The sequence below is a fragment of the Hyla sarda genome, unplaced genomic scaffold, assembly GCF_029499605.1.
Source record: "Hyla sarda isolate aHylSar1 unplaced genomic scaffold, aHylSar1.hap1 scaffold_3255, whole genome shotgun sequence".
NCBI lineage: Eukaryota > Metazoa > Chordata > Amphibia > Anura > Hylidae > Hyla > Hyla sarda.
The window spans coordinates 1-20,801 of record NW_026609994.1 but is presented as its reverse complement, the minus strand read 5'-3'; the positions used below and the strand labels follow the sequence as shown (position 1 = coordinate 20,801).

The following is a 20,801-nucleotide window of genomic DNA, read 5'->3' as shown; positions in this document are numbered from 1 at the left end:
GCGACGGAAGCAAGCTTCGAAATCGGCCCCCGTTCTCAAAAATCCATTTAATATATGGTCCCCAGATAGGGGACGTATCAGATATTAAACTGATAAGAACAGATACTACACTTGATCTTAGCCAAAAGGCCGAGAAGCGATAACCGTGAAAGGGGCGGGCCCAACAAGGTCCCCTTCATGGGCACTATCACTGCTTGCTGTCAGGGAGGCTGCCAGACAATTTTCCATGCACACTCTGGGCTGGGGGGCAGTCAACCACCAGTACACACAGCAGAACCTAAACCCATACCATTATTGCTAAGCAGCAAGACAGGGGCCCATTGCACTCCCACGGGGCCTTTTTAAATGCAATCCATAACCCGGATTTGCCAGGAACCCTTCTTACTCCTCCTACTTGCATGTGACACTGGGCTTAGGATCTGCATAGGAAACACACACACAAGCACACACCTACCTTTGTTGCCTGCAGATGCCTCCTTGGCTGTCCCCAAACGGTATCAAACCAACACCCACGGGAAGCTGTAAGCATAGAGGACATGCCTGCACCCCATTGGACTTACCTGTGTGGGTTAAATCCGGGTTATTTGACAACCTATGGCGGTGATGGTTCTGCTCAGGCAGAGCAGTGCTGATGCTCCTCATAAAGCTGTCGCTGCTGTGAAGGTTCTAGGTGACATCACAATCCCTATGGTTACATACACAACAAAGCTGGGTTGTTGTTGTTTACACTCTGCAAGGCCTGTGGAAGTGAGTGACATCATAGCACTGTAGTTCTGAGGGTTCTAGATGGATGCAACAATCTCCTGTTGCTTCTATGAAGGCCATAATAGACGACATCACCAAACAGCTCCATAGTCACATACACAGCAAAGGAGAGATGTTGTTTACACCTAGTGATGTCAGTGGTATTGAGTGACATCACAGCACAGTGCTAAGGCTCCTGGGCCTGGACACAGCAGCGGCTGCAATATCTCAACGGAGAATACGTTTATATATATGTGTGTGTGTGCGCGTATATATATATATATATATATATATATATATATATATATATATATATATATATATTTCTCCGCCGAAATCACTTTTAAACCCATTTCCACCTTTTTTTCCCTTCTCTTCCTCTTACTTTTTTTTCACGTTTTTTTACGTTTTTCTCCTTTTCGCCTCTTTTCTGGGCGTATTATTCTTCTTTTTCTTCTTTTTTTTCGTCTAATGCATACCCCATCAGTGCAGCAATGCTTATTCAATACCGCCAGCAGATGGAGACACTGGGGGATAATTTTCTAAGGATTTATACTGATTTTTCCTGTCTGAATTTGTCGCACAGAAAGTTGCAGGCCAAATATGTGTGACATTTCTGCGACTTTAGCTTCTAGAGCATTTTTACAACATTATACATAGGTGCTGAATACATAAAAAGCGACTGTTCAGCGACAGACAAGTCGCATCGGCTGAAAGTAGGCCAGAATGTCAGTCCATGTTGGAGCAGGTTTAGATACAGTCTAAAGCATAGATCTCAAAGTCTGTGCACAGAATTTAGCAAGGGCCTCGCACCTTCTGATGCATCAGGTAGGTGCACTATAGCATAGCCTAACCCTCTGTACTTTGGTCTATATTGATGCGGGACATAGACAGCCAGCTGATGACCAATCCATTAGTGCAATGGATGGCTGGAAGCATTTGTCTTTGCCTTTGCAATACCACAGAAGCAATGCATGGTCAATGTACAGCAATGACACACCTGTGTGAACAGCCAGGAGACCCCCCCATGTTATGTTACATAGTTACATAGTTAGTACGGTCGAAAAAAGACATATGTCCATCAAGTTCAACCAGGGAATTAAGGGGTAGGGGTGTGGCGCGATATTGGGGAAGGGATGAGATTTTATATTTCTTCATAAGCATTAATCTTATTTTGTCAATTAGGAACATTCAGCACCCACCCGCTATCAAGGCAGCTGCCTATCATGTCATGCCCTACCTGCACAGGTGTGCTGGCTACTCAAATGATCCAATTAAGGAGGCCATTTAGTCAGCAGCAGCAGAAGTCCTGTGCCTGGACGCTCCAACAGCGGCCAGACACAAGCAGAAGCAGCAGAAGCAGCAGCAGCACCACCTTTTGTTTTTTGGCTGCAGCAGCAGCAGCAGCAGCAGCAGCAAGGCCCACAGGGCTGGCTAGCTGGCTAGCCAGCAAGCAGGTAGCAATGAAAGTAGGAATCTTTCTTTTTAACCCTGTAAGGGGGTGGTGCACTGTACCCGAAGATACTGCCATATCGGGTCAATGCATAGGGCGACGGAAGCAAGCTTCGAAATCGGCCCCCGTTCTCAAAAATCCATTTAATATATGGTCCCCAGATAGGGGACGTATCAGATATTAAACTGATAAGAACAGATACTACACTTGATCTTAGCCAAAAGGCCGAGAAGCGATAACCGTGAAAGGGGCGGGCCCAACAAGGTCCCCTTCATGGGCACTATCACTGCTTGCTGTCAGGGAGGCTGCCAGACAATTTTCCATGCACACTCTGGGCTGGGGGGCAGTCAACCACCAGTACACACAGCAGAACCTAAACCCATACCATTATTGCTAAGCAGCAAGACAGGGGCCCATTGCACTCCCACGGGGCCTTTTTAAATGCAATCCATAACCCGGATTTGCCAGGAACCCTTCTTACTCCTCCTACTTGCATGTGACACTGGGCTTAGGATCTGCATAGGAAACACACACACAAGCACACACCTACCTTTGTTGCCTGCAGATGCCTCCTTGGCTGTCCCCAAACGGTATCAAACCAACACCCACGGGAAGCTGTAAGCATAGAGGACATGCCTGCACCCCATTGGACTTACCTGTGTGGGTTAAATCCGGGTTATTTGACAACCTATGGCGGTGATGGTTCTGCTCAGGCAGAGCAGTGCTGATGCTCCTCATAAAGCTGTCGCTGCTGTGAAGGTTCTAGGTGACATCACAATCCCTATGGTTACATACACAACAAAGCTGGGTTGTTGTTGTTTACACTCTGCAAGGCCTGTGGAAGTGAGTGACATCATAGCACTGTAGTTCTGAGGGTTCTAGATGGATGCAACAATCTCCTGTTGCTTCTATGAAGGCCATAATAGACGACATCACCAAACAGCTCCATAGTCACATACACAGCAAAGGAGAGATGTTGTTTACACCTAGTGATGTCAGTGGTATTGAGTGACATCACAGCACAGTGCTAAGGCTCCTGGGCCTGGACACAGCAGCGGCTGCAATATCTCAACGGAGAATACGTTTATATATATGTGTGTGTGTGCGCGTATATATATATATATATATATATATATATATATATATATATATATATATTCTCCACCGAAATCACTTTTAAACCCATTTCCACCTTTTTTTCCCTTCTCTTCCTCTTACTTTTTTTTCACGTTTTTTTACGTTTTTCTCCTTTTCGCCTCTTTTCTGGGCGTATTATTCTTCTTTTTCTTCTTTTTTTTCGTCTAATGCATACCCCATCAGTGCAGCAATGCTTATTCAATACCGCCAGCAGATGGAGACACTGGGGGATAATTTTCTAAGGATTTATACTGATTTTTCCTGTCTGAATTTGTCGCACAGAAAGTTGCAGGCCAAATATGTGTGACATTTCTGCGACTTTAGCTTCTAGAGCATTTTTACAACATTATACATAGGTGCTGAATACATAAAAAGCGACTGTTCAGCGACAGACAAGTCGCATCGGCTGAAAGTAGGCCAGAATGTCAGTCCATGTTGGAGCAGGTTTAGATACAGTCTAAAGCATAGATCTCAAAGTCTGTGCACAGAATTTAGCAAGGGCCTCGCACCTTCTGATGCATCAGGTAGGTGCACTATAGCATAGCCTAACCCTCTGTACTTTGGTCTATATTGATGCGGGACATAGACAGCCAGCTGATGACCAATCCATTAGTGCAATGGATGGCTGGAAGCATTTGTCTTTGCCTTTGCAATACCACAGAAGCAATGCATGGTCAATGTACAGCAATGACACACCTGTGTGAACAGCCAGGAGACCCCCCCATGTTATGTTACATAGTTACATAGTTAGTACGGTCGAAAAAAGACATATGTCCATCAAGTTCAACCAGGGAATTAAGGGGTAGGGGTGTGGCGCGATATTGGGGAAGGGATGAGATTTTATATTTCTTCATAAGCATTAATCTTATTTTGTCAATTAGGAACATTCAGCACCCACCCGCTATCAAGGCAGCTGCCTATCATGTCATGCCCTACCTGCACAGGTGTGCTGGCTACTCAAATGATCCAATTAAGGAGGCCATTTAGTCAGCAGCAGCAGAAGTCCTGTGCCTGGACGCTCCAACAGCGGCCAGACACAAGCAGAAGCAGCAGAAGCAGCAGCAGCACCACCTTTTGTTTTTTGGCTGCAGCAGCAGCAGCAGCAGCAGCAAGGCCCACAGGGCTGGCTAGCTGGCTAGCCAGCAAGCAGGTAGCAATGAAAGTAGGAATCTTTCTTTTTAACCCTGTAAGGGGGTGGTGCACTGTACCCGAAGATACTGCCATATCGGGTCAATGCATAGGGCGACGGAAGCAAGCTTCGAAATCGGCCCCCGTTCTCAAAAATCCATTTAATATATGGTCCCCAGATAGGGGACGTATCAGATATTAAACTGATAAGAACAGATACTACACTTGATCTTAGCCAAAAGGCCGAGAAGCGATAACCGTGAAAGGGGCGGGCCCAACAAGGTCCCCTTCATGGGCACTATCACTGCTTGCTGTCAGGGAGGCTGCCAGACAATTTTCCATGCACACTCTGGGCTGGGGGGCAGTCAACCACCAGTACACACAGCAGAACCTAAACCCATACCATTATTGCTAAGCAGCAAGACAGGGGCCCATTGCACTCCCACAGGGCCTTTTTAAATGCAATCCATAACCCGGATTTGCCAGGAACCCTTCTTACTCCTCCTACTTGCATGTGACACTGGGCTTAGGATCTGCATAGGAAACACACACACAAGCACACACCTACCTTTGTTGCCTGCAGATGCCTCCTTGGCTGTCCCCAAACGGTATCAAACCAACACCCACGGGAAGCTGTAAGCATAGAGGACATGCCTGCACCCCATTGGACTTACCTGTGTGGGTTAAATCCGGGTTATTTGACAACCTATGGCGGTGATGGTTCTGCTCAGGCAGAGCAGTGCTGATGCTCCTCATAAAGCTGTCGCTGCTGTGAAGGTTCTAGGTGACATCACAATCCCTATGGTTACATACACAACAAAGCTGGGTTGTTGTTGTTTACACTCTGCAAGGCCTGTGGAAGTGAGTGACATCATAGCACTGTAGTTCTGAGGGTTCTAGATGGATGCAACAATCTCCTGTTGCTTCTATGAAGGCCATAATAGACGACATCACCAAACAGCTCCATAGTCACATACACAGCAAAGGAGAGATGTTGTTTACACCTAGTGATGTCAGTGGTATTGAGTGACATCACAGCACAGTGCTAAGGCTCCTGGGCCTGGACACAGCAGCGGCTGCAATATCTCAACGGAGAATACGTTTATATATATGTGTGTGTGTGCGCGTATATATATATATATATATATATATATATATATATATATATATATATTCTCCGCCGAAATCACTTTTAAACCCATTTCCACCTTTTTTTCCCTTCTCTTCCTCTTACTTTTTTTTCACGTTTTTTTACGTTTTTCTCCTTTTCGCCTCTTTTCTGGGCGTATTATTCTTCTTTTTCTTCTTTTTTTTCGTCTAATGCATACCCCATCAGTGCAGCAATGCTTATTCAATACCGCCAGCAGATGGAGACACTGGGGGATAATTTTCTAAGGATTTATACTGATTTTTCCTGTCTGAATTTGTCGCACAGAAAGTTGCAGGCCAAATATGTGTGACATTTCTGCGACTTTAGCTTCTAGAGCATTTTTACAACATTATACATAGGTGCTGAATACATAAAAAGCGACTGTTCAGCGACAGACAAGTCGCATCGGCTGAAAGTAGGCCAGAATGTCAGTCCATGTTGGAGCAGGTTTAGATACAGTCTAAAGCATAGATCTCAAAGTCTGTGCACAGAATTTAGCAAGGGCCTCGCACCTTCTGATGCATCAGGTAGGTGCACTATAGCATAGCCTAACCCTCTGTACTTTGGTCTATATTGATGCGGGACATAGACAGCCAGCTGATGACCAATCCATTAGTGCAATGGATGGCTGGAAGCATTTGTCTTTGCCTTTGCAATACCACAGAAGCAATGCATGGTCAATGTACAGCAATGATACACCTGTGTGAACAGCCAGGAGACCCCCCCATGTTATGTTACATAGTTACATAGTTAGTACGGTCGAAAAAAGACATATGTCCATCAAGTTCAACCAGGGAATTAAGGGGTAGGGGTGTGGCGCGATATTGGGGAAGGGATGAGATTTTATATTTCTTCATAAGCATTAATCTTATTTTGTCAATTAGGAACATTCAGCACCCACCCGCTATCAAGGCAGCTGCCTATCATGTCATGCCCTACCTGCACAGGTGTGCTGGCTACTCAAATGATCCAATTAAGGAGGCCATTTAGTCAGCAGCAGCAGAAGTCCTGTGCCTGGACGCTCCAACAGCGGCCAGACACAAGCAGAAGCAGCAGAAGCAGCAGCAGCACCACCTTTTGTTTTTTGGCTGCAGCAGCAGCAGCAGCAGCAGCAAGGCCCACAGGGCTGGCTAGCTGGCTAGCCAGCAAGCAGGTAGCAATGAAAGTAGGAATCTTTCTTTTTAACCCTGTAAGGGGGTGGTGCACTGTACCCGAAGATACTGCCATATCGGGTCAATGCATAGGGCGACGGAAGCAAGCTTCGAAATCGGCCCCCGTTCTCAAAAATCCATTTAATATATGGTCCCCAGATAGGGGACGTATCAGATATTAAACTGATAAGAACAGATACTACACTTGATCTTAGCCAAAAGGCCGAGAAGCGATAACCGTGAAAGGGGCGGGCCCAACAAGGTCCCCTTCATGGGCACTATCACTGCTTGCTGTCAGGGAGGCTGCCAGACAATTTTCCATGCACACTCTGGGCTGGGGGGCAGTCAACCACCAGTACACACAGCAGAACCTAAACCCATACCATTATTGCTAAGCAGCAAGACAGGGGCCCATTGCACTCCCACGGGGCCTTTTTAAATGCAATCCATAACCCGGATTTGCCAGGAACCCTTCTTACTCCTCCTACTTGCATGTGACACTGGGCTTAGGATCTGCATAGGAAACACACACACAAGCACACACCTACCTTTGTTGCCTGCAGATGCCTCCTTGGCTGTCCCCAAACGGTATCAAACCAACACCCACGGGAAGCTGTAAGCATAGAGGACATGCCTGCACCCCATTGGACTTACCTGTGTGGGTTAAATCCGGGTTATTTGACAACCTATGGCGGTGATGGTTCTGCTCAGGCAGAGCAGTGCTGATGCTCCTCATAAAGCTGTCGCTGCTGTGAAGGTTCTAGGTGACATCACAATCCCTATGGTTACATACACGACAAAGCTGGGTTGTTGTTGTTTACACTCTGCAAGGCCTGTGGAAGTGAGTGACATCATAGCACTGTAGTTCTGAGGGTTCTAGATGGATGCAACAATCTCCTGTTGCTTCTATGAAGGCCATAATAGACGACATCACCAAACAGCTCCATAGTCACATACACAGCAAAGGAGAGATGTTGTTTACACCTAGTGATGTCAGTGGTATTGAGTGACATCACAGCACAGTGCTAAGGCTCCTGGGCCTGGACATAGCAGCGGCTGCAATATCTCAACGGAGAATACGTTTATATATATGTGTGTGTGTGCGCGTATATATATATATATATATATATATATATATATATATATATATATATTCTCCACCGAAATCACTTTTAAACCCATTTCCACCTTTTTTTCCCTTCTCTTCCTCTTACTTTTTTTTCACGTTTTTTTACGTTTTTCTCCTTTTCGCCTCTTTTCTGGGCGTATTATTCTTCTTTTTCTTCTTTTTTTTCGTCTAATGCATACCCCATCAGTGCAGCAATGCTTATTCAATACCGCCAGCAGATGGAGACACTGGGGGATAATTTTCTAAGGATTTATACTGATTTTTCCTGTCTGAATTTGTCGCACAGAAAGTTGCAGGCCAAATATGTGTGACATTTCTGCGACTTTAGCTTCTAGAGCATTTTTACAACATTATACATAGGTGCTGAATACATAAAAAGCGACTGTTCAGCGACAGACAAGTCGCATCGGCTGAAAGTAGGCCAGAATGTCAGTCCATGTTGGAGCAGGTTTAGATACAGTCTAAAGCATAGATCTCAAAGTCTGTGCACAGAATTTAGCAAGGGCCTCGCACCTTCTGATGCATCAGGTAGGTGCACTATAGCATAGCCTAACCCTCTGTACTTTGGTCTATATTGATGCGGGACATAGACAGCCAGCTGATGACCAATCCATTAGTGCAATGGATGGCTGGAAGCATTTGTCTTTGCCTTTGCAATACCACAGAAGCAATGCATGGTCAATGTACAGCAATGACACACCTGTGTGAACAGCCAGGAGACCCCCCCATGTTATGTTACATAGTTACATAGTTAGTACGGTCGAAAAAAGACATATGTCCATCAAGTTCAACCAGGGAATTAAGGGGTAGGGGTGTGGCGCGATATTGGGGAAGGGATGAGATTTTATATTTCTTCATAAGCATTAATCTTATTTTGTCAATTAGGAACATTCAGCACCCACCCGCTATCAAGGCAGCTGCCTATCATGTCATGCCCTACCTGCACAGGTGTGCTGGCTACTCAAATGATCCAATTAAGGAGGCCATTTAGTCAGCAGCAGCAGAAGTCCTGTGCCTGGACGCTCCAACAGCGGCCAGACACAAGCAGAAGCAGCAGAAGCAGCAGCAGCACCACCTTTTGTTTTTTGGCTGCAGCAGCAGCAGCAGCAGCAGCAAGGCCCACAGGGCTGGCTAGCTGGCTAGCCAGCAAGCAGGTAGCAATGAAAGTAGGAATCTTTCTTTTTAACCCTGTAAGGGGGTGGTGCACTGTACCCGAAGATACTGCCATATCGGGTCAATGCATAGGGCGACGGAAGCAAGCTTCGAAATCGGCCCCCGTTCTCAAAAATCCATTTAATATATGGTCCCCAGATAGGGGACGTATCAGATATTAAACTGATAAGAACAGATACTACACTTGATCTTAGCCAAAAGGCCGAGAAGCGATAACCGTGAAAGGGGCGGGCCCAACAAGGTCCCCTTCATGGGCACTATCACTGCTTGCTGTCAGGGAGGCTGCCAGACAATTTTCCATGCACACTCTGGGCTGGGGGGCAGTCAACCACCAGTACACACAGCAGAACCTAAACCCATACCATTATTGCTAAGCAGCAAGACAGGGGCCCATTGCACTCCCACGGGGCCTTTTTAAATGCAATCCATAACCCGGATTTGCCAGGAACCCTTCTTACTCCTCCTACTTGCATGTGACACTGGGCTTAGGATCTGCATAGGAAACACACACACAAGCACACACCTACCTTTGTTGCCTGCAGATGCCTCCTTGGCTGTCCCCAAACGGTATCAAACCAACACCCACGGGAAGCTGTAAGCATAGAGGACATGCCTGCACCCCATTGGACTTACCTGTGTGGGTTAAATCCGGGTTATTTGACAACCTATGGCGGTGATGGTTCTGCTCAGGCAGAGCAGTGCTGATGCTCCTCATAAAGCTGTCGCTGCTGTGAAGGTTCTAGGTGACATCACAATCCCTATGGTTACATACACAACAAAGCTGGGTTGTTGTTGTTTACACTCTGCAAGGCCTGTGGAAGTGAGTGACATCATAGCACTGTAGTTCTGAGGGTTCTAGATGGATGCAACAATCTCCTGTTGCTTCTATGAAGGCCATAATAGACGACATCACCAAACAGCTCCATAGTCACATACACAGCAAAGGAGAGATGTTGTTTACACCTAGTGATGTCAGTGGTATTGAGTGACATCACAGCACAGTGCTAAGGCTCCTGGGCCTGGACACAGCAGCGGCTGCAATATCTCAACGGAGAATACGTTTATATATATGTGTGTGTGTGCGCGTATATATATATATATATATATATATATATATATATATATATATATATATTCTCCGCCGAAATCACTTTTAAACCCATTTCCACCTTTTTTTCCCTTCTCTTCCTCTTACTTTTTTTTCACGTTTTTTTACGTTTTTCTCCTTTTCGCCTCTTTTCTGGGCGTATTATTCTTCTTTTTCTTCTTTTTTTTCGTCTAATGCATACCCCATCAGTGCAGCAATGCTTATTCAATACCGCCAGCAGATGGAGACACTGGGGGATAATTTTCTAAGGATTTATACTGATTTTTCCTGTCTGAATTTGTCGCACAGAAAGTTGCAGGCCAAATATGTGTGACATTTCTGCGACTTTAGCTTCTAGAGCATTTTTACAACATTATACATAGGTGCTGAATACATAAAAAGCGACTGTTCAGCGACAGACAAGTCGCATCGGCTGAAAGTAGGCCAGAATGTCAGTCCATGTTGGAGCAGGTTTAGATACAGTCTAAAGCATAGATCTCAAAGTCTGTGCACAGAATTTAGCAAGGGCCTCGCACCTTCTGATGCATCAGGTAGGTGCACTATAGCATAGCCTAACCCTCTGTACTTTGGTCTATATTGATGCGGGACATAGACAGCCAGCTGATGACCAATCCATTAGTGCAATGGATGGCTGGAAGCATTTGTCTTTGCCTTTGCAATACCACAGAAGCAATGCATGGTCAATGTACAGCAATGACACACCTGTGTGAACAGCCAGGAGACCCCCCCATGTTATGTTACATAGTTACATAGTTAGTACGGTCGAAAAAAGACATATGTCCATCAAGTTCAACCAGGGAATTAAGGGGTAGGGGTGTGGCGCGATATTGGGGAAGGGATGAGATTTTATATTTCTTCATAAGCATTAATCTTATTTTGTCAATTAGGAACATTCAGCACCCACCCGCTATCAAGGCAGCTGCCTATCATGTCATGCCCTACCTGCACAGGTGTGCTGGCTACTCAAATGATCCAATTAAGGAGGCCATTTAGTCAGCAGCAGCAGAAGTCCTGTGCCTGGACGCTCCAACAGCGGCCAGACACAAGCAGAAGCAGCAGAAGCAGCAGCAGCACCACCTTTTGTTTTTTGGCTGCAGCAGCAGCAGCAGCAGCAGCAAGGCCCACAGGGCTGGCTAGCTGGCTAGCCAGCAAGCAGGTAGCAATGAAAGTAGGAATCTTTCTTTTTAACCCTGTAAGGGGGTGGTGCACTGTACCCGAAGATACTGCCATATCGGGTCAATGCATAGGGCGACGGAAGCAAGCTTCGAAATCGGCCCCCGTTCTCAAAAATCCATTTAATATATGGTCCCCAGATAGGGGACGTATCAGATATTAAACTGATAAGAACAGATACTACACTTGATCTTAGCCAAAAGGCCGAGAAGCGATAACCGTGAAAGGGGCGGGCCCAACAAGGTCCCCTTCATGGGCACTATCACTGCTTGCTGTCAGGGAGGCTGCCAGACAATTTTCCATGCACACTCTGGGCTGGGGGGCAGTCAACCACCAGTACACACAGCAGAACCTAAACCCATACCATTATTGCTAAGCAGCAAGACAGGGGCCCATTGCACTCCCACGGGGCCTTTTTAAATGCAATCCATAACCCGGATTTGCCAGGAACCCTTCTTACTCCTCCTACTTGCATGTGACACTGGGCTTAGGATCTGCATAGGAAACACACACACAAGCACACACCTACCTTTGTTGCCTGCAGATGCCTCCTTGGCTGTCCCCAAACGGTATCAAACCAACACCCACGGGAAGCTGTAAGCATAGAGGACATGCCTGCACCCCATTGGACTTACCTGTGTGGGTTAAATCCGGGTTATTTGACAACCTATGGCGGTGATGGTTCTGCTCAGGCAGAGCAGTGCTGATGCTCCTCATAAAGCTGTCGCTGCTGTGAAGGTTCTAGGTGACATCACAATCCCTATGGTTACATACACAACAAAGCTGGGTTGTTGTTGTTTACACTCTGCAAGGCCTGTGGAAGTGAGTGACATCATAGCACTGTAGTTCTGAGGGTTCTAGATGGATGCAACAATCTCCTGTTGCTTCTATGAAGGCCATAATAGACGACATCACCAAACAGCTCCATAGTCACATACACAGCAAAGGAGAGATGTTGTTTACACCTAGTGATGTCAGTGGTATTGAGTGACATCACAGCACAGTGCTAAGGCTCCTGGGCCTGGACACAGCAGCGGCTGCAATATCTCAACGGAGAATACGTTTATATATATGTGTGTGTGTGCGCGTATATATATATATATATATATATATATATATATATATATATATTTCTCCGCCGAAATCACTTTTAAACCCATTTCCACCTTTTTTTCCCTTCTCTTCCTCTTACTTTTTTTTCACGTTTTTTTACGTTTTTCTCCTTTTCGCCTCTTTTCTGGGCGTATTATTCTTCTTTTTCTTCTTTTTTTTCGTCTAATGCATACCCCATCAGTGCAGCAATGCTTATTCAATACCGCCAGCAGATGGAGACACTGGGGGATAATTTTCTAAGGATTTATACTGATTTTTCCTGTCTGAATTTGTCGCACAGAAAGTTGCAGGCCAAATATGTGTGACATTTCTGCGACTTTAGCTTCTAGAGCATTTTTACAACATTATACATAGGTGCTGAATACATAAAAAGCGACTGTTCAGCGACAGACAAGTCGCATCGGCTGAAAGTAGGCCAGAATGTCAGTCCATGTTGGAGCAGGTTTAGATACAGTCTAAAGCATAGATCTCAAAGTCTGTGCACAGAATTTAGCAAGGGCCTCGCACCTTCTGATGCATCAGGTAGGTGCACTATAGCATAGCCTAACCCTCTGTACTTTGGTCTATATTGATGCGGGACATAGACAGCCAGCTGATGACCAATCCATTAGTGCAATGGATGGCTGGAAGCATTTGTCTTTGCCTTTGCAATACCACAGAAGCAATGCATGGTCAATGTACAGCAATGACACACCTGTGTGAACAGCCAGGAGACCCCCCCATGTTATGTTACATAGTTACATAGTTAGTACGGTCGAAAAAAGACATATGTCCATCAAGTTCAACCAGGGAATTAAGGGGTAGGGGTGTGGCGCGATATTGGGGAAGGGATGAGATTTTATATTTCTTCATAAGCATTAATCTTATTTTGTCAATTAGGAACATTCAGCACCCACCCGCTATCAAGGCAGCTGCCTATCATGTCATGCCCTACCTGCACAGGTGTGCTGGCTACTCAAATGATCCAATTAAGGAGGCCATTTAGTCAGCAGCAGCAGAAGTCCTGTGCCTGGACGCTCCAACAGCGGCCAGACACAAGCAGAAGCAGCAGAAGCAGCAGCAGCACCACCTTTTGTTTTTTGGCTGCAGCAGCAGCAGCAGCAGCAAGGCCCACAGGGCTGGCTAGCTGGCTAGCCAGCAAGCAGGTAGCAATGAAAGTAGGAATCTTTCTTTTTAACCCTGTAAGGGGGTGGTGCACTGTACCCGAAGATACTGCCATATCGGGTCAATGCATAGGGCGACGGAAGCAAGCTTCGAAATCGGCCCCCGTTCTCAAAAATCCATTTAATATATGGTCCCCAGATAGGGGACGTATCAGATATTAAACTGATAAGAACAGATACTACACTTGATCTTAGCCAAAAGGCCGAGAAGCGATAACCGTGAAAGGGGCGGGCCCAACAAGGTCCCCTTCATGGGCACTATCACTGCTTGCTGTCAGGGAGGCTGCCAGACAATTTTCCATGCACACTCTGGGCTGGGGGGCAGTCAACCACCAGTACACACAGCAGAACCTAAACCCATACCATTATTGCTAAGCAGCAAGACAGGGGCCCATTGCACTCCCACGGGGCCTTTTTAAATGCAATCCATAACCCGGATTTGCCAGGAACCCTTCTTACTCCTCCTACTTGCATGTGACACTGGGCTTAGGATCTGCATAGGAAACACACACACAAGCACACACCTACCTTTGTTGCCTGCAGATGCCTCCTTGGCTGTCCCCAAACGGTATCAAACCAACACCCACGGGAAGCTGTAAGCATAGAGGACATGCCTGCACCCCATTGGACTTACCTGTGTGGGTTAAATCCGGGTTATTTGACAACCTATGGCGGTGATGGTTCTGCTCAGGCAGAGCAGTGCTGATGCTCCTCATAAAGCTGTCGCTGCTGTGAAGGTTCTAGGTGACATCACAATCCCTATGGTTACATACACAACAAAGCTGGGTTGTTGTTGTTTACACTCTGCAAGGCCTGTGGAAGTGAGTGACATCATAGCACTGTAGTTCTGAGGGTTCTAGATGGATGCAACAATCTCCTGTTGCTTCTATGAAGGCCATAATAGACGACATCACCAAACAGCTCCATAGTCACATACACAGCAAAGGAGAGATGTTGTTTACACCTAGTGATGTCAGTGGTATTGAGTGACATCACAGCACAGTGCTAAGGCTCCTGGGCCTGGACACAGCAGCGGCTGCAATATCTCAACGGAGAATACGTTTATATATATGTGTGTGTGTGCGCGTATATATATATATATATATATATATATATATATATATATATATATATATATATATTCTCCGCCGAAATCACTTTTAAACCCATTTCCACCTTTTTTTCCCTTCTCTTCCTCTTACTTTTTTTTCACGTTTTTTTACGTTTTTCTCCTTTTCGCCTCTTTTCTGGGCGTATTATTCTTCTTTTTCTTCTTTTTTTTCGTCTAATGCATACCCCATCAGTGCAGCAATGCTTATTCAATACCGCCAGCAGATGGAGACACTGGGGGATAATTTTCTAAGGAATTATACTGATTTTTCCTGTCTGAATTTGTCGCACAGAAAGTTGCAGGCCAAATATGTGTGACATTTCTGCGACTTTAGCTTCTAGAGCATTTTTACAACATTATACATAGGTGCTGAATACATAAAAAGCGACTGTTCAGCGACAGACAAGTCGCATCGGCTGAAAGTAGGCCAGAATGTCAGTCCATGTTGGAGCAGGTTTAGATACAGTCTAAAGCATAGATCTCAAAGTCTGTGCACAGAATTTAGCAAGGGCCTCGCACCTTCTGATGCATCAGGTAGGTGCACTATAGCATAGCCTAACCCTCTGTACTTTGGTCTATATTGATGCGGGACATAGACAGCCAGCTGATGACCAATCCATTAGTGCAATGGATGGCTGGAAGCATTTGTCTTTGCCTTTGCAATACCACAGAAGCAATGCATGGTCAATGTACAGCAATGACACACCTGTGTGAACAGCCAGGAGACCCCCCCATGTTATGTTACATAGTTACATAGTTAGTACGGTCGAAAAAAGACATATGTCCATCAAGTTCAACCAGGGAATTAAGGGGTAGGGGTGTGGCGCGATATTGGGGAAGGGATGAGATTTTATATTTCTTCATAAGCATTAATCTTATTTTGTCAATTAGGAACATTCAGCACCCACCCGCTATCAAGGCAGCTGCCTATCATGTCATGCCCTACCTGCACAGGTGTGCTGGCTACTCAAATGATCCAATTAAGGAGGCCATTTAGTCAGCAGCAGCAGAAGTCCTGTGCCTGGACGCTCCAACAGCGGCCAGACACAAGCAGAAGCAGCAGAAGCAGCAGCAGCACCACCTTTTGTTTTTTGGCTGCAGCAGCAGCAGCAGCAGCAAGGCCCACAGGGCTGGCTAGCTGGCTAGCCAGCAAGCAGGTAGCAATGAAAGTAGGAATCTTTCTTTTTAACCCTGTAAGGGGGTGGTGCACTGTACCCGAAGATACTGCCATATCGGGTCAATGCATAGGGCGACGGAAGCAAGCTTCGAAATCGGCCCCCGTTCTCAAAAATCCATTTAATATATGGTCCCCAGATAGGGGACGTATCAGATATTAAACTGATAAGAACAGATACTACACTTGATCTTAGCCAAAAGGCCGAGAAGCGATAACCGTGAAAGGGGCGGGCCCAACAAGGTCCCCTTCATGGGCACTATCACTGCTTGCTGTCAGGGAGGCTGCCAGACAATTTTCCATGCACACTCTGGGCTGGGGGGCAGTCAACCACCAGTACACACAGCAGAACCTAAACCCATACCATTATTGCTAAGCAGCAAGACAGGGGCCCATTGCACTCCCACGGGGCCTTTTTAAATGCAATCCATAACCCGGATTTGCCAGGAACCCTTCTTACTCCTCCTACTTGCATGTGACACTGGGCTTAGGATCTGCATAGGAAACACACACACAAGCACACACCTACCTTTGTTGCCTGCAGATGCCTCCTTGGCTGTCCCCAAACGGTATCAAACCAACACCCACGGGAAGCTGTAAGCATAGAGGACATGCCTGCACCCCATTGGACTTACCTGTGTGGGTTAAATCCGGGTTATTTGACAACCTATGGCGGTGATGGTTCTGCTCAGGCAGAGCAGTGCTGATGCTCCTCATAAAGCTGTCGCTGCTGTGAAGGTTCTAGGTGACATCACAAATCCCTTTGGTTACATACACAACAAAGCTGGGTTGTTGTTGTTTACACTCTGCAAGGCCTGTGGAAGTGAGTGACATCATAGCACTGTAGTTCTGAGGGTTCTAGATGGATGCAACAATCTCCTGTTGCTTCTATGAAGGCCATAATAGACGACATCACCAAACAGCTCCATAGTCACATACACAGCAAAGGAGAGATGTTGTTTACACCTAGTGATGTCAGTGGTATTGAGTGACATCACAGCACAGTGCTAAGGCTCCTGGGCCTGGACACAGCAGCGGCTGCAATATCTCAACGGAGAATACGTTTATATATATGTGTGTGTGTGCGCGTATATATATATATATATATATATATATATATATATATATATATATATATATATTTCTCCGCCGAAATCACTTTTAAACCCATTTCCACCTTTTTTTCCCTTCTCTTCCTCTTACTTTTTTTTCACGTTTTTTTACGTTTTTCTCCTTTTCGCCTCTTTTCTGGGCGTATTATTCTTCTTTTTCTTCTTTTTTTTCGTCTAATGCATACCCCATCAGTGCAGCAATGCTTATTCAATACCGCCAGCAGATGGAGACACTGGGGGATAATTTTCTAAGGATTTATACTGATTTTTCCTGTCTGAATTTGTCGCACAGAAAGTTGCAGGCCAAATATGTGTGACATTTCTGCGACTTTAGCTTCTAGAGCATTTTTACAACATTATACATAGGTGCTGAATACATAAAAAGCGACTGTTCAGCGACAGACAAGTCGCATCGGCTGAAAGTAGGCCAGAATGTCAGTCCATGTTGGAGCAGGTTTAGATACAGTCTAAAGCATAGATCTCAAAGTCTGTGCACAGAATTTAGCAAGGGCCTCGCACCTTCTGATGCATCAGGTAGGTGCACTATAGCATAGCCTAACCCTCTGTACTTTGGTCTATATTGATGCGGGACATAGACAGCCAGCTGATGACCAATCCATTAGTGCAATGGATGGCTGGAAGCATTTGTCTTTGCCTTTGCAATACCACAGAAGCAATGCATGGTCAATGTACAGCAATGACACACCTGTGTGAACAGCCAGGAGACCCCCCCATGTTATGTTACATAGTTACATAGTTAGTACGGTCGAAAAAAGACATATGTCCATCAAGTTCAACCAGGGAATTAAGGGGTAGGGGTGTGGCGCGATATTGGGGAAGGGATGAGATTTTATATTTCTTCATAAGCATTAATCTTATTTTGTCAATTAGGAACATTCAGCACCCACCCGCTATCAAGGCAGCTGCCTATCATGTCATGCCCTACCTGCACAGGTGTGCTGGCTACTCAAATGATCCAATTAAGGAGGCCATTTAGTCAGCAGCAGCAGAAGTCCTGTGCCTGGACGCTCCAACAGCGGCCAGACACAAGCAGAAGCAGCAGAAGCAGCAGCAGCACCACCTTTTGTTTTTTGGCTGCAGCAGCAGCAGCAGCAGCAAGGCCCACAGGGCTGGCTAGCTGGCTAGCCAGCAAGCAGGTAGCAATGAAAGTAGGAATCTTTCTTTTTAACCCTGTAAGGGGGTGGTGCACTGTACCCGAAGATACTGCCATATCGGGTCAATGCATAGGGCGACGGAAGCAAGCTTCGAAATCGGCCCCCGTTCTCAAAAATCCATTTAATATATGGTCCCCAGATAGGGGACGTATCAGATATTAAACTGATAAGAACAGATACTACACTTGATCTTAGCCAAAAGGCCGAGAAGCGATAACCGTGAAAGGGGCGGGCCCAACAAGGTCCCCTTCATGGGCACTATCACTGCTTGCTGTCAGGGAGGCTGCCAGACAATTTTCCATGCACACTCTGGGCTGGGGGGCAGTCAACCACCAGTACACACAGCAGAACCTAAACCCATACCATTATTGCTAAGCAGCAAGACAGGGGCCCATTGCACTCCCACGGGGCCTTTTTAAATGCAATCCATAACCCGGATTTGCCAGGAACCCTTCTTACTCCTCCTACTTGCATGTGACACTGGGCTTAGGATCTGCATAGGAAACACACACACAAGCACACACCTACCTTTGTTGCCTGCAGATGCCTCCTTGGCTGTCCCCAAACGGTATCAAACCAACACCCACGGGAAGCTGTAAGCATAGAGGACATGCCTGCACCCCATTGGACTTACCTGTGTGGGTTAAATCCGGGTTATTTGACAACCTATGGCGGTGATGGTTCTGCTCAGGCAGAGCAGTGCTGATGCTCCTCATAAAGCTGTCGCTGCTGTGAAGGTTCTAGGTGACATCACAATCCCTATGGTTACATACACAACAAAGCTGGGTTGTTGTTGTTTACACTCTGCAAGGCCTGTGGAAGTGAGTGACATCATAGCACTGTAGTTCTGAGGGTTCTAGATGGATGCAACAATCTCCTGTTGCTTCTATGAAGGCCATAATAGACGACATCACCAAACAGCTCCATAGTCACATACACAGCAAAGGAGAGATGTTGTTTACACCTAGTGATGTCAGTGGTATTGAGTGACATCACAGCACAGTGCTAAGGCTCCTGGGCCTGGACACAGCAGCGGCTGCAATATCTCAACGGAGAATACGTTTATATATATGTGTGTGTGTGCGCGTATATATATATATATATATATATATATATATATATATATATATATATATATATTCTCCGCCGAAATCACTTTTAAACCCATTTCCACCTTTTTTTCCCTTCTCTTCCTCTTACTTTTTTTTCACGTTTTTTTACGTTTTTCTCCTTTTCGCCTCTTTTCTGGGCGTATTATTCTTCTTTTTCTTCTTTTTTTTCGTCTAATGCATACCCCATCAGTGCAGCAATGCTTATTCAATACCGCCAGCAGATGGAGACACTGGGGGATAATTTTCTAAGGATTTATACTGATTTTTCCTGTCTGAATTTGTCGCACAGAAAGTTGCAGGCCAAATATGTGTGACATTTCTGCGACTTTAGCTTCTAGAGCATTTTTACAACATTATACATAGGTGCTGAATACATAAAAAGCGACTGTTCAGCGACAGACAAGTCGCATCGGCTGAAAGTAGGCCAGAATGTCAGTCCATGTTGGAGCAGGTTTAGATACAGTCTAAAGCATAGATCTCAAAGTCTGTGCACAGAATTTAGCAAGGGCCTCGCACCTTCTGATGCATCAGGTAGGTGCACTATAGCATAGCCTAACCCTCTGTACTTTGGTCTATATTGATGCGGGACATAGACAGCCAGCTGATGACCAATCCATTAGTGCAATGGATGGCTGGAAGCATTTGTCTTTGCCTTTGCAATACCACAGAAGCAATGCATGGTCAATGTACAGCAATGACACACCTGTGTGAACAGCCAGGAGACCCCCCCATGTTATGTTACATAGTTACATAGTTAGTACGGTCGAAAAAAGACATATGTCCATCAAGTTCAACCAGGGAATTAAGGGGTAGGGGTGTGGCGCGATATTGGGGAAGGGATGAGATTTTATATTTCTTCATAAGCATTAATCTTATTTTGTCAATTAGGAACATTCAGCACCCACCCGCTATCAAGGCAGCTGCCTATCATGTCATGCCCTACCTGCACAGGTGTGCTGGCTACTCAAATGATCCAATTAAGGAGGCCATTTAGTCAGCAGCAGCAGAAGTCCTGTGCCTGGACGCTCCAACAGCGGCCAGACACAAGCAGAAGCAGCAGAAGCAGCAGCAGCACCACCTTTTGTTTTTTGGCTGCAGCAGCAGCAGCAGCAGCAGCAAGGCCCACAGGGCTGGCTAGCTGGCTAGCCAGCAAGCAGGTAGCAATGAAAGTAGGAATCTTTCTTTTTAACCCTGTAAGGGGGTGGTGCACTGTACCCGAAGATACTGCCATATCGGGTCAATGCATAGGGCGACGGAAGCAAGCTTCGAAATCGGCCCCCGTTCTCAAAAATCCATTTAATATATGGTCCCCAGATAGGGGACGTATCAGATATTAAACTGATAAGAACAGATACTACACTTGATCTTAGCCAAAAGGCCGAGAAGCGATAACCGTGAAAGGGGCGGGCCCAACAAGGTCCCCTTCATGGGCACTATCACTGCTTGCTGTCAGGGAGGCTGCCAGACAATTTTCCATGCACACTCTGGGCTGGGG

General features: G+C 45.9%; 9 non-coding genes and 1 pseudogene across 9 annotated transcripts; all 10 read right to left on the bottom strand.

The window, feature by feature from the left end:
* LOC130329902 (U2 spliceosomal RNA) lies at positions 1–141 on the bottom strand (annotated as a pseudogene; the record flags this gene model as incomplete).
* A 2,102-nt stretch (positions 142–2,243) lies between these two features.
* On the bottom strand, positions 2,244–2,434 carry LOC130329901 (U2 spliceosomal RNA). The gene has a single exon (XR_008873373.1). It is a non-coding gene; the product is annotated as a U2 spliceosomal RNA (small nuclear RNA).
* A 2,092-nt stretch (positions 2,435–4,526) lies between these two features.
* Positions 4,527–4,717, bottom strand: LOC130329900 (U2 spliceosomal RNA). Its single transcript, XR_008873372.1, has one exon. It is a non-coding gene; the product is annotated as a U2 spliceosomal RNA (small nuclear RNA).
* Positions 4,718–6,807: 2,090 nt separating this feature from the next.
* On the bottom strand, positions 6,808–6,998 carry LOC130329899 (U2 spliceosomal RNA). Its single transcript, XR_008873371.1, has one exon. It is a non-coding gene; the product is annotated as a U2 spliceosomal RNA (small nuclear RNA).
* A 2,090-nt stretch (positions 6,999–9,088) lies between these two features.
* Positions 9,089–9,279, bottom strand: LOC130329898 (U2 spliceosomal RNA). The gene has a single exon (XR_008873370.1). It is a non-coding gene; the product is annotated as a U2 spliceosomal RNA (small nuclear RNA).
* Positions 9,280–11,371: 2,092 nt separating this feature from the next.
* LOC130329906 (U2 spliceosomal RNA) lies at positions 11,372–11,562 on the bottom strand. The gene has a single exon (XR_008873377.1). It is a non-coding gene; the product is annotated as a U2 spliceosomal RNA (small nuclear RNA).
* Positions 11,563–13,646: 2,084 nt separating this feature from the next.
* Positions 13,647–13,837, bottom strand: LOC130329905 (U2 spliceosomal RNA). The gene has a single exon (XR_008873376.1). It is a non-coding gene; the product is annotated as a U2 spliceosomal RNA (small nuclear RNA).
* A 2,095-nt stretch (positions 13,838–15,932) lies between these two features.
* Positions 15,933–16,123, bottom strand: LOC130329904 (U2 spliceosomal RNA). The gene has a single exon (XR_008873375.1). It is a non-coding gene; the product is annotated as a U2 spliceosomal RNA (small nuclear RNA).
* Positions 16,124–18,218: 2,095 nt separating this feature from the next.
* On the bottom strand, positions 18,219–18,409 carry LOC130329903 (U2 spliceosomal RNA). Its single transcript, XR_008873374.1, has one exon. It is a non-coding gene; the product is annotated as a U2 spliceosomal RNA (small nuclear RNA).
* Positions 18,410–20,505: 2,096 nt separating this feature from the next.
* LOC130329896 (U2 spliceosomal RNA) lies at positions 20,506–20,696 on the bottom strand. The gene has a single exon (XR_008873369.1). It is a non-coding gene; the product is annotated as a U2 spliceosomal RNA (small nuclear RNA).
* Positions 20,697–20,801: the final 105 nt, after the last annotated feature.